Source organism: Papio anubis, chromosome 9, assembly GCF_008728515.1.
Source record: "Papio anubis isolate 15944 chromosome 9, Panubis1.0, whole genome shotgun sequence".
Taxonomy (NCBI): Eukaryota; Metazoa; Chordata; class Mammalia; order Primates; family Cercopithecidae; genus Papio; species Papio anubis.
The window spans coordinates 30065981-30078457 of NC_044984.1; the positions used below are offsets into that span (position 1 = coordinate 30065981).

At 47.1% G+C, this 12477-nt stretch overlaps 1 protein-coding gene and 1 non-coding gene across 2 annotated transcripts in view; one reads left to right on the plus strand and one right to left on the minus strand.

Moving 5' to 3' along the window:
* Nucleotides 1-255: 255 nt before the first annotated feature.
* Nucleotides 256-12477, minus strand: part of DENND5B (DENN domain containing 5B) — a 220707-nt gene continuing 208485 nt past the window's right edge. The window contains exon 23 of the transcript XR_004176034.1: nt 256-569. The gene's annotated coding sequence lies outside the window, so the exon portion shown is untranslated. The remainder of the gene's footprint in view (nt 570-12477) is intronic.
* Nucleotides 3055-3156, plus strand: LOC116269019. Its single transcript, XR_004176343.1, has one exon. It is a non-coding gene; the product is annotated as a U6 spliceosomal RNA (small nuclear RNA).

Sequence of the window (12477 nt, forward strand, 5' to 3'; positions counted from 1 at the left end):
ACTCAGAGTCTTGAGAAAGAAAGTGGTGACTTCCCCCTCTTCCTTCCTTCTTTCCTCCACAGAGTCTGCCATCTGGGGGCAGAGATATGGGCAAGCCCTCATTATAATACTAGCAGTGAAGGGCTGGGCATGACAGGTGGAAACCCCATTGGCTCTAGAACTCAGGACCTGGAATTTGCTATGGTGGCAGGCAGGGGTCCAGAGGTGGTGTTTGTTCTCTATCTCTGTGTAACCAAGTAGCTTAAGGTATAGCAGTTTGAGAGAAGAAATGTTTATTATCTCACAATTTCTTTGGGTCATAAATACGGGTATGGCTTAGCTGGGTGCTTTCTGGCTGAAGGTGTTTCATGAGGTTACAGTCGTGCCACCAGCTGGGGCTGCCATCTCATCTGAAGGCTCAACAGTGGGGGACCGAAGTCCAAGCTCCCTCACCGGTCACCAGCAGGATTCAGTTCTTCGAAGGCTGTCATTTAGAAGCCTCCCTCTGTCCCTCCTTACAGGTCCTTCTCACAGGGCACTTCGTGACATGGCAGTTGACTTTCTGGAGACCATCCAAGTGAGAAAGAGCCCTTAGAAAGAAGTGACAGTCTTTATGTAACCTAATCTCAGAAGTGATGTCTCATCCCTTCTGCAAGGTTCTATCATTCGAAATTGCATCAGTAAATCCAGCTCACTCAAGCGAAAGGGATTCCTAGGAGGTAGGGGTCACTGTGGGCCATTCTAGAGGCTGCATGTCACAGCATCCAAGCTGAGCCCTACAGAGTGACAGGAGTTCATCAGGCAGCGAGGCAGGAGGGAGCTGAGGGACGGCAGGTGCAGTGAACCGTGGCTGTAACTCAGTATGGCTGCACAGAGAGCGCTGCCTGAGGGTGAGGGGTGCCGTGGAGAGCCCAGCAGGGCCCAGAACTTGTACCATCTTTTAACCCGAGTTTGCAAGGGTGGACTTTATCCTGCAAGCGTGAAGAGCCTAAAGCTGGAGGCTCACAGTTAAGATTTGGCTTTAAAAATATTACACTCCTGGCCCAGCTCAGTGGCTCATGTCTGTAATTCCAGCACTCTGGGAGGCTGAGGTAGGCGGGTCACCTGAGGTCAGGAGTTCGAGACCAGCCTGGCCAACATGTTGAAACCCTGGCTCTACTAAAAATACAAAAAAATTATCTGGGCAAGGTGGTGGGTGCTTGTAATCCCAGCTATGAGGGAGGCTGAGGCAGGAGAATCGCTTGAACCCAGGAGGTGGAGGAGGTTGCAGTGAGTCGAGATGGCGCCGCTGCACTCCAGCCTGGGTGACAGAGCGAGACTGTATCTGAAAGAAATGAAAGGAAAGGAAAAGAAAGGAAAAAAAAAAAGAAATGAAAACAAGGAATGTTACCACTGCTGTGGGAGAATGAATTGAAGGGAGTAAAAGAGCAGAGGGGGGCCAACTGGCGGGGTGAGGCGGATGCGGGGATTGCACTGAGGAGCTGGAGAGGCCAAATGGCTGGCGGCAGCGCTGCTGCAGAGCTGGCGTCACTGGGTGTAGGAACTGACTGCTATGTCTGTCTTCCTCCTCGGGAACATAAGCTCAATGAGGACAGCGATACTTGTTTGTAGTCTCTGGTATCCCCAGTGTTTAGGACAGTGGTGCTAGATGGACGACTAGGACACCCCCAGGTTTCTGGCTTGAGTAACTGGGCGGAGCTATTCTCTAAGCTGTGAGGCACAGAGGGCAAACATGGATAGGAACTTAACATTTGAGAAATACTGAGTTTGAGGTGCTTGGTAGACCATCTGAGAATAAATGCTTAGTAGGCAGTTGACGTGCGGGGATCTGGAAAGCCTCTCAAAGAAATGGTGAGAGATGGAGACTTGAGAATCCAAGCACCTAAACACCAATGATGGGAGTAGTTAACATGGCCCTAGGACGCTTCCCCAGAGTTTCTAGGACACCTTATGCAGCAACGTTGCTTGCTTTGAAAGATAGTAAAGGAAGAAAGTCTTGCCAATTGTCATTCACAAAAGAAAGTCGAAAATATGTTGCCAGAGAGGGGAGGAGAAAGCCAGGAATCACAGGAAGCCAGAAGAGAGTTTCAGGTACTGTGAGAACAGCACAGTAGGTTAGATAAGAACTGAAAGGAGGCCAGTGAGTTGAAGCCCACTGTGGGTGGGGAGGAAGGAGAAAAGGAATGTTTTCCAGAAATGCAAAGCACTACTTAATTTTTATTTTATTTTATTTTTTTGAGACGGAGTCTCGCTCTGTTACCCAGGCTGGAGTGCAGTGGTGCGATCTCTGCTCACTGCAACCTCTGCCTCCCAGGTTCAAGTGATTCTCCTGCCTCAGCCTCCAGAGTATCTGGGATTACAGGCACCCACCAACACGCCTGGCTAATTTTTCTATTTTTAGTAGAGACAGGGTTTCACCATATTAGCCAGGCTGGTCTCGAACTCCTGACCTTGTGATCCGCCCGCCTCAACCTCCCAAAGTGCTGGAATTACAGGCGTGAGCCACCGTACTCGGCCTATTTTATATTATACTTATTTTATTTTATTTCTCGCTCTGTTATTCAGGCTGAAGTGCAGTGGTACAATCATGGCTCACTACAGCCTCCACCTCCTAATTCTCAAGCAATCCTCCCACCCCAGCCTCCCAGAGTGCTGGGATTACAGATGTAAGTCACTACACCTGGCCTCCATTACTTAAAAATTGTTCAAATTAAAGGCTGGGCGCAGTGGCTCACACCTATAATCGCAGCACTTTGGGAGGCCGAGGCAGGAGGATCACCTGCGGTCAGGAGTTTGAGAGCAGCATGGCCAGCATGGTGAAACCCTGTCTCTACTAAAAATACAAAAATTAGCTGGGCATAGTGGTGGGTGCCTATAATCCCAGCTACTTGGGAGGCTGAGGCTGGAGAATCCCTTGAACCCAGGAGGCAGAGGTTGCAATGAGCAGAGATCATGCCATTGCACTCCAGCCTGGGCAACTGAGTGAAATTCTGCCTCAAAAAAAAAAAAAAAAAAAAGATTAAAATTAAAACTGTCACTTCTGAACACCATTAAAAAACAAAGTGCCTGCTTCGGCAGTACATATACTAAAATTGGAACATTGGAACCATAACAGAGAAGATTCGCATGGCTCCTGCAAAAGATGACAGGCAAATTCATCAAGCATTCCTATTATTATTATTATTATTATTTTTGAGACAGTGTTTCACTCCTGTCACCACAGCTGGAGTACAGTGGCGTGATCTCAGCTCACTGCAACCTCCACCTTCCGGGCTCAATGGATTCTTCTGCCTCAGCCTCTGGAGTAGCTGGGACTATAGGCATGCACCACTGTGCTCGGCTAATTTTTGTATTTTTGGTAGAGGCGGGGTTTCACTATGTTACCCAGGCTGGTTTCGAACTCCTGAGCTCAAGCGATCCACTCGCCTCAGTCTCCTAAAGTGCTGGGATTACAGGTATGAGCCACCGTGCCCAGCCTCATATTTTTTATATTCATTTTGAAAAAAACACAACATACAAAATATAGATAAGCATTTAGATCACAAGTTCCTCAAACTGGTCTTTGTCGCAGCAATTTAGGAATCACCTAGGTGGTTTTTAAAAATACATGTTCTGCCGGGCATGGTGGCTCATGCCTGTAATCCCAGCACTTTGGGAGTCCGAGGCGGGTGGATCATGAGGTCAGGAGATCGAGACCATCCTGGCCAACACGGTGAAACCCCGTCTCTACCAAAAATACAAAAAAATTAGCCGGGCATGGTGGCGGGCATCTGTAATCCCAGCTACTCTGGGAGACTGAGGCAGGAGAATGGCATGAACCCGGGAGGCGGAGCTTGCAGTGAACTGAGATTGCGCCACTGCACTCCAGCCTGGGAACAGAGTAAGACTCCGTCTCAAAAAAAAAAAAAAATACAGATTCTGGGTTTGCCCCAGTTCCATAAAATTCACCTCTCAAGGGTGAAGCAGGAGAAAACTATTTTTTAATGTGCCAAGTGACTTTGAAGTGTGAATTTTTTTCAAACATTTTATTTGGAGTTTTCTGCTTTTATTATTTTTAATTGACACATAATAATTGCATATATTTATGCGGTGCCATGTAAGATTTTGATATAGGCACACAATGTGTAATGATCTAATCAGGGTAATTAACATATCCATAACCTCAAAGGGTTTTGAATCACTCATTTAAACCTCTAATACTCATTTTTTCTTTGACTTTAAGCCCTTTTAGAATAAATAAAGCGATACAAAATATTCATAGATTACTAAACTGTTAGAAGCCAATTGTTACATTTAAGACTTTAATAGGGAACTTAAAGCAATCAAGAAAATAAACTCTCCACAAAGTTTTAAAAAATAACTATAAAATACATCCTGTAGGCCAGGTGCGGTGGCTCAATCCCAGAACTTCGGGAGACAGAGGCAGGCGGATCACCTGAGGTCAGGAGTTCGAGACCAACATGGGGAAACCCCTTCCCTACTAAAAATACAAAATTAGCCGGGTGTGGTGGCGCATGCCTGTAATCCTAGCTACTCGGGAGGCTGTAATTCCAGCTACCCAGGAGGTGGAGGTTGCCGTGAGCTGAGATTGCACCACAGCACTCCAGCCTGGGCAACAAGAGTGAAACTCTGTCTCCAAAAATAAATCAATAAATTTAAAAAATCTTGCAGGTTTATTTTCAAGAAAATGCTGATGACTATAATTAGGACTATACATTTAGTTGAGAGTGAGAGCTAGATTAGTAAATAAAATTGTCTGTAAACATTTGTAAATCAGTCATCCTCCTGGGTACGGTTTGTGCTTAAGTGAAGAGCAGGGACAGTTACTGGCTCTGGATGGGGGAGAAGTCTTCCTTGTTTCATAGTCAAGGAAAGCTCCCAGCTGACCACCAACCTCTTCTCTTGGAAAACGCCACAGCTATCTTCTTGCCATTTCTAGAGCAATTTTCCAGCCTGAGTTGCACGACTGCCTCCATTTCCTCACCACTCTTGTTTGTCCCTGGCAGTTCACTTTGATTCTCAAAAGTCCATTAAAAACCCTTTCCAGGTCCTCGGGGATCCCTGGCCATGTAAGCTCTGCAACCAACAAGCAGCTTTTCTAGTACAAAGTCTCTAGAGCTTTCCACAGCCTCTAGCTCGGTCTCCTCCTCTCCAGGCTGGCCACAGACCCCCAGGGACCTATCTGCCATCTCTTGGAAATATCTTTCTAAATTCCCCACCTTTCCACGACTCCCGCCTTTCCACGACTTTTGAGTTGCAGTAGTTTGCCCAGTTCCCCTTTTCCTTGTAGTCTTTAAATATAAGTCCACAGGTTTTTCATTTGTTTATAGGATTTACCCTCCATCAGGAAATGAAAATAAACACAGGGAAGTTGATAAGTCACAGCTCCCCACCCCCAGCCCTTGCTCAGGGGAAGCCTCTCTAGCAAGGCTCAGATGTTTCCATCTTAAGGTTAAATCACACCGAACAATAGACGCCCTTTGGTTTCACCTCAGTGGGCGGGATGTGCCTCGTTTCATGGATCTCCTGCCCCACACAGGATTTCTCTGGACTCCTTAGAGTGTTTCTTCAAAACTAGTTCAATCTTGATCTAATTAGTCCCCAAAGAGATGCAAACCAAACGAGATACAATTTTTGTTCTCTCAAGAGGGCACAAAAATAAAAAATAAAAATTAAGCCTGATAGGCCGGGCGCGGTGGCTCAAGCCTGTAATCCCAGCACTTTGGGAGGCTGAGACGGGCGGATCACGAGGTCAGGAGATCGAGACCATCCTGGCTAACACGGTGAAACCCCGTCTCTACTAAAAATACAAAAAACTAGCCGGGCGAGGTGGCGGGTGCCTGTAGTCCCAGCTACTCGGGAGGCTGAGGCAGGAGAATGGCGTGAACCCGGGAGGCGGAGCTTGCAGTGAGCTGAGATCCGGCCACTGCACTCCAGCCTGGGTGACAGAGCGAGACTCCGTCTCAAAAAAAAAAAAAAAAAATTAAGCCTGATAATAGCCTGTTTGGGCCAGCTTGCTGGGAAGCGGACTCATTTTTATACTGCGGGAGGGGTTCGGAATCAAGAGTCTTAAATATGTGTATCCCCTTCAACCCAGTAATCCCACTTCTAGGAACATATCCTGAGGAAATAATCAAGATGTGCAGTCAAGAACTGATGAACAAAAGATACTCACTGCAGAGCCATAATTGAGAAGAACTGGAAAGAACTTACATGCCTCCCAGGTGGGGCTTGGCTCTGCAAATCCTCATCTGACTATGATGGAATGGGGTGCATCCAGTCATGCAGTCATCCGTGCCACAAGTAGTTATTCAGTACCTACTCTGCGTTAGGTAAACAATGCAGAGTATTGTTAACTTGGCTGGGTAAACAGGTAAGTTCTCGGCCCCTCCCCCGCCGGAAAATCCATGATCTCCTAAAGTAAAGCACTTTAAAATTGTTCACATTGTGTGTGTGTGTGTGTGTGTGTGAAGGGGCACTTCATCGCCCTCCACCCCTCATCCCCCGCACCGCAAGCAGTTGCCAAATTCAAATAATTTTTCCTTCAATGCCTCTCCCATGTGACCTCTCCTTTTCTTTCAAAAGCAAATCCTAAGTCTGGGAGGTAACCCGATCACCGCGGAAAGAACGCCGACATGGAAATCTTCGGATTGGTTTCTCGTTCCAGGAAGTTGCGCTACTTTGGGCAAATCACGTCATCTCTGGGACTGTTTCTAATCAGAATAAAGAAAGGGCTGGACCAATCTTTCAGATCCTTTGAATCCAATGGACTTTTTGGCCTTATGACGGAACCATCTGTAGATGAGAGCATCTGAACCCCAGTTAAAGGGAAGGGGACAGTGAAGCCCTTGAAGATCTGGGGCATTTTCCTGGACACCAAAAAGGCAAAGGGCTGTCTAGAGTGAAAGTATAAGACAGACAGGCCCTGTTACAGGAAGGTCCCTGCACTCTGCTCTTCTCCCCGAGCCAACCCCAAACTCTAGCAAGCAGGCCTGTCATCCTTCCAGGTGCGATGTAATATTAAGAAGCATCAGCTAACAATTACTGGTGCTACTAGGGGCAGGCGATTTGCGGTTCCTTCACTTTCACACAAAAGTATGAGGTCTGTTTTACTATTCTCATTCTAAAGGCAAAATGGAAGCTCACAGCAGTTACAGAACTAATGGGAAGTGACAGGTCTATTTGCCACCTTTATACTGGCCAGTCTTCTTTTTTCTCAAAGGGCGGGATGGGGGAGCAGCCTCCCGTGTTATCACCCTCTCCTGCAGAAGACAGAAGCATAGGTCATTATGGTAATAAGGGTTTGTTGATTACCAACTGGGAGACAGAGATGAGGTAAATCACAAGCATGTAGGTTAGCAGGGCTGCAGAAGTTTGTAAATAAATGATCTCAGAATCTCCTGCAGCCCCATTCTTTCATTGGTAACCTACCTCCTCCCTGCCCTCATCCCCGTAGCGCCCTTCCCCCATTAGGGTGAAGGGTCAGCTCTAAAAATGCAGTCAGGAAGGAACAATGAGAGTCCTCTCCCCTCCTGGGAGAAATGCAATTTGCATCTCAGATGAGCTCAGATTGGTGAAGCCTCGTTTGGACTCTGATCCTTGCAGTAAGGATCTGCTCTGGGAATCTCCTGTGACCTATTGAGGTTTGCTGCTCCAAAGGAATAAGGAGTCTTTGACATTAATGTCCATTTAACTCGGGGATCTAAAAAGGCAGGTTAGTGTTAGAGTTCTATGGGCACCCCAAAATTGTACCTAAGAGTGTGTGTGTGCAGCCATAATGTGTGTTTTCCTGGGGATGGTGTAGCTTTCTTGAGATTGTCAAAGGAATTTAGAGCTGCCCAAAGGTTAAAAACTTGTGTGACAAGTGAGTGTGATGAAGGAGGAACAGTGGTGCAAATCCTGTTGGGGGGGGGAATGACTTAACAAACCCAGACGTGGGGGTGGGAGGGAAATAATTCAGGTGAGACTCCACTCACAGGTAGGATTCTTTTTTTCTTTTTTGTAGGTAACATTTTTTGTTTTCTTCCGTGTGCCAGGCATTGTTCTAAACTAAATATACAAGGCCAGGTGCAGTGGCTAACTCCTGTAATTCCAACACTTTGAGAAGCCGAGGTGGGTGGGTCACTTGAGGTCAGGAGTTCGAGACCAGCCTCATCAACATGGTGAAACCCCAGCTCTACTAAAAATAGAAAAATGAGCCAGGCATAGTGGCTGGTGCCTGTAGTCTCAGCTGCTCGGGAGGCTGAGGCAGGAGAATCTCTTGAACCCCGGAGGAGGATGTTGCAGTGAGCTGAGATTGCACCACTGCACTCCAGCCTGGGCAACTGAGAAGACTGTCTCAAAAATAAAAACTAAAAAAAAATAAAGATAAACAAATAAACTAAAATCTATGAGAATTAGGTAATTCTGTATCTCTCTTTTTCTTTTTTTTTTTGAGACAGAGTCTCGCTCTGTCGCCCAGGCTGGAGTGCAGTGCTCCTATCTCGGCCCACTGCAAGCTCCGCCTCCTGGATTCATGCCATTCTCCTGCCTCAGCCTCCCGAGTAGCTGGGACTACAGGCGCCCGCCACCATGCCCGGCTAATTTTTTAATATTTTTAGTAGAGACGGGGTTTCACCGTGTTAGCCAGGATGGTTTCGATCTCCTGACCTTGTGATCCACCCGCCTCGGCCTCCCAAAGTGCTGGGATTACAGGCGTGAGCCACCGCGCCTGGCCTCCTTTTTTTAATTTTTGACATAGTTTTGCTCTTATCCCCCAGACTGGAGTGCAGTGGTGCGATCTTGGCTTACCGCAACCTCCACCTCCCGGGTTCAAGTGATTCTCCTGCCTCAGCCTCCCAAGTAGCTGGAGTTACAGGTGCACACCACTAGGACTGGCTAATTTTTGTGTTTTTTTAGTAGAGACGGGGTTACACCATGTTGGCCAGGCTGGTCTTGAACTCCTGACCTCAGGTGATCCACCTGCCTTGGCCTCCCAAAGTTCTGGGATTACAGGAGTGAGCCACCGCGCCCAGCCTAATTTATTTATTTATTTTTTAGAGATGAGTCTCGCTCTGTTGCCAGGCTGGAGTGCAGTGGCGCGGTATCAGCTCACTGCAAGCTCCACCTTCCAGGTTCAAGTGATTCTCCTGCCTCAGCCTCCCAAGTAGCTGGGACTACTGGCGCATGCCACCATGCACAGCTAATTTGTAATTTTAGTAGAGATGGGGTTTCACCATGTTGGCCAGGATGGTCTCGATCTCTTGATCTCGTGATCTGCCCACCTTGGCCTCCCAAAGTGCTTGGATTACAGGCGTGAGCCACCGCGCCCGGCCTAAATTTTAAACTCTTTGTAGAGACAGGGTCTTGCTATGTTGCTCAGAATGTTCTCAAACTCCTGAGCTCAAGCAATCCTCCTGCCTTGGCCTCCTGAAGTGCTGGGATTAAAGGCATGACCCACCATGTCCAGCCTTTTGTGGGCTTTTTGACATTGTTTATGTTTTTCTTTGGTGAAGTGCCTTTTCAAATCATTTGCCCTTTTTTTGTTGTTGGGCTGTTTATCTTATTACTGCATTTTGAGGGTTCATTATATACCCTGGATACAAGCCCTCTGCCAGATATGTGTGTTGCTAATATTCTCTACCAGTCTGTGGCTTATCTTTGCATTCTCCTAAATTTCTTTCAGAGAGCATGCATTCTGGCAGAAGAGTACTTAGTCCTGGGCCTGGCAGATTTATTTCTTTCAGGACCCGAGGCCTCTGCTGCAAACATGTACCACCAGATCTTTGGTCAGAATATGAAGCATATGAGCTTGATCATTGTTATGGTCACAACTTTTGTATCCCCTCAAAATTCGTATGTTGAAACCTAATCTCCAATGTGATAGCGTTAAGAGTTGGGGCCGTTTGAGAGGTGATGAATGGGCTTCGTGCCCTTATAAAAGAGGGCCAAAGGAGATTGTTTACCCCTTCCACCATGTGAGTGCACAGCTGTAAGACACCATCTGTGAGGAATAGGCTCTCACCAGATACTAGCACCTCGCTCTTGGACTTCCCAGCTTCCACAATTATGAGACATAAATGTCTGTTGTTTATTTTATTTATTTATTTATAAGACATTGTTTTGCTCTTGTTGCCCGGGCTAGAGTGCAATGGCACAACACTGCAACCTTCACCTCCCAGGTTCAAGCAATTTTCCTGTCTCAGCCTCCCGAGTAGCTGGGATCACAGCCACCCACCACCATGCCCAACTAATTTCTGTATTTTTAGTAGAGACGGGGTTTCATCGTACTGGTCAGGTTGGTCTCGAACTCTGATCTCATGTGATCCGCCCACTTCGGTCTCCCAAAGTGCTGGGATTACAGGCATGAGCCACCGCACCCAACCTGTTGTTTATTCTTTATAAGTCATCCCGCATATGGTATCTTTTTTTCTTTTTTTGAGACAGGGTCTCGCTCTGTCACCCAGGCTAGAGTACAGTGACATGATCACGGCTCACTGCAGCTTCAACCTCCTGAGCTCAAACAATGCTCCCACCTCAGCTTTTCAAGTATCTGGGACAACAGATGTGTGACACCATGCCTGGCTAATTTTTTGATTATTTGTAGAAATGGGGTCTCCCTATGTTGCCCAGGCTAGTATTTTCTTATAGAAGCCTGAATGGACAAAGACACTGTCCATCTTTTTCTTTTTCTTTTTTTTTTTGAGACAGTCTTGCTCTATCACCCAGGCTGGAGTGTAGTGGTGCAGTCTCGGCTCGCTGCAACCTCCACCTCCTGGGTTCAAGTGATTCTCCTGCCTCAGCCACCCGAGTAGCTGGGATTACAGGCACGTGCCACCACACCCGGCTAATTTCTGTATTTTTAGTAGAGACAGGGTTTCTCCATGTTGGCCAGGCTGGTCTCGAACTCCTGACCTCAGGTGATCCACCTGTGTTGGCCTCCCAAAGTGTTGGATTACAGGTGTGAGCCACTGCGCCTGGCCCATCTTTTTTTTTGTTTTTGTTTTTTTTGTTTTTGGAGAGAGAGAGAGAAAGTTTTGCTGTGTTGCTCAGGCTGATCTCAAACTCCTGGCCTCAAGTGATTCCCCCACCGTGGCCTCCTACAGGATGTAATCCCATGCCTGGCCATTCTTAAATTTTATGACGTCCTCACATTTGTAATTCCAGCACTTTGGGAGGACAAGGCAGGTGCATCAACTGAGGTCAGGAGTTCGAGACCAGCCATGCCAACATGGTGAAACCCCGTCTCTACTAAAAATAACAAAAATTAGCCAGATGTGGTGGCTAGTGCCTGTAATCCCAGCTACCCAGGTGGCTGAGGCATGAGAATCGCTTAAACTGGGAGGCAGAGGTTGCAGTGAGCTGAGATCGCGCCACTGCACTCTAGCCGGGCAGACAGAGAGACACGCTTTGTCTCGGAGAAAAAAAAAAAAGTTTTGTGAAGTCCACTTTTTCAAGTTTTTATGTACTGTATTTCCTTGTTGTAGCTAAGAAATATTTGGTGAAAAAGATTTTCTCTGTTTTATTTTATTTGTTTCAGTGTCTCGCTCTGTCACCCAGGCTGGAGTGCAGTAGTATGATCTCGGCTGAATGCAACCTCCAACTCCTGGGTTCAAGTGATTCTCCTGCCTCAGCCTCCTGAGTGGTTTGGGATTACAGGCCCTTGCCACCACACCCAGATTTTTTTCACGTAATTTTTGTATTTTTTGGTAGAGATAGGGTTTTATCACGTTGACTAGGCTGCTCTCCAAAGTACTGACCTCAAGTGATCTGTCTGCTTCAGGCTCCCAAAGTGCTAGGATTACAGGCATGAGACACTGCGCCCGGCCTGACCAATCTTGATAAATGATTTTTGTGTACTTGGAAAGAATGCGTATTCTGCTGTTGTTTTGTTGGACAATATATATATTTTTTGAGACGGAGTCTCACTCTGTCACCCAGGCTGGAGTGCAGTGGCACGATCTTGGCTCACTGAAACCTCTACCTCCTGGGTTCAAGCAATTCTCCTGCCTCAGTCTCCTGAGTAGCTGAGATTACAAGCGCACGCCACCATGCCTGGCTAATTTTCGTATTTTTAGTAGAGACGGGGTTTCACCATGCTGGCCAGGCTGGTCTTGAACTCCTGACCTCGTGATCCACCCGCCTCAGCCTCCCAAAGTGCTGGGCTTACAGGTGTGAGCCACTGTGCCCGGCCCTGATTTTCTATTCTATCAATTATTGACAACAGGATCTGACTATAATTGAAGATTTGTCTATTTCTCATTGATTCCATCAAGTTTTTTTCCTTCTTCTTCATGTTTTGAAGCTTTTTTTTTTTTTTTTTGAGACGGAGTCTTACTCTGTCACCCAGGCTGAAGTGCAGTGGCGCGATCTCCGCTCACTGCAAGCTCCGCCTCTCGCGTTCACGCCATTCTCCTGCCTCAGCCTCCCCAGCAGCTGGGACTACACGCACATGCCGCTATGCCGGGCTAATTTTTTTGTATTTTTAGTAGAGACTGGGTTTCACCGTGTTAGCCAGGA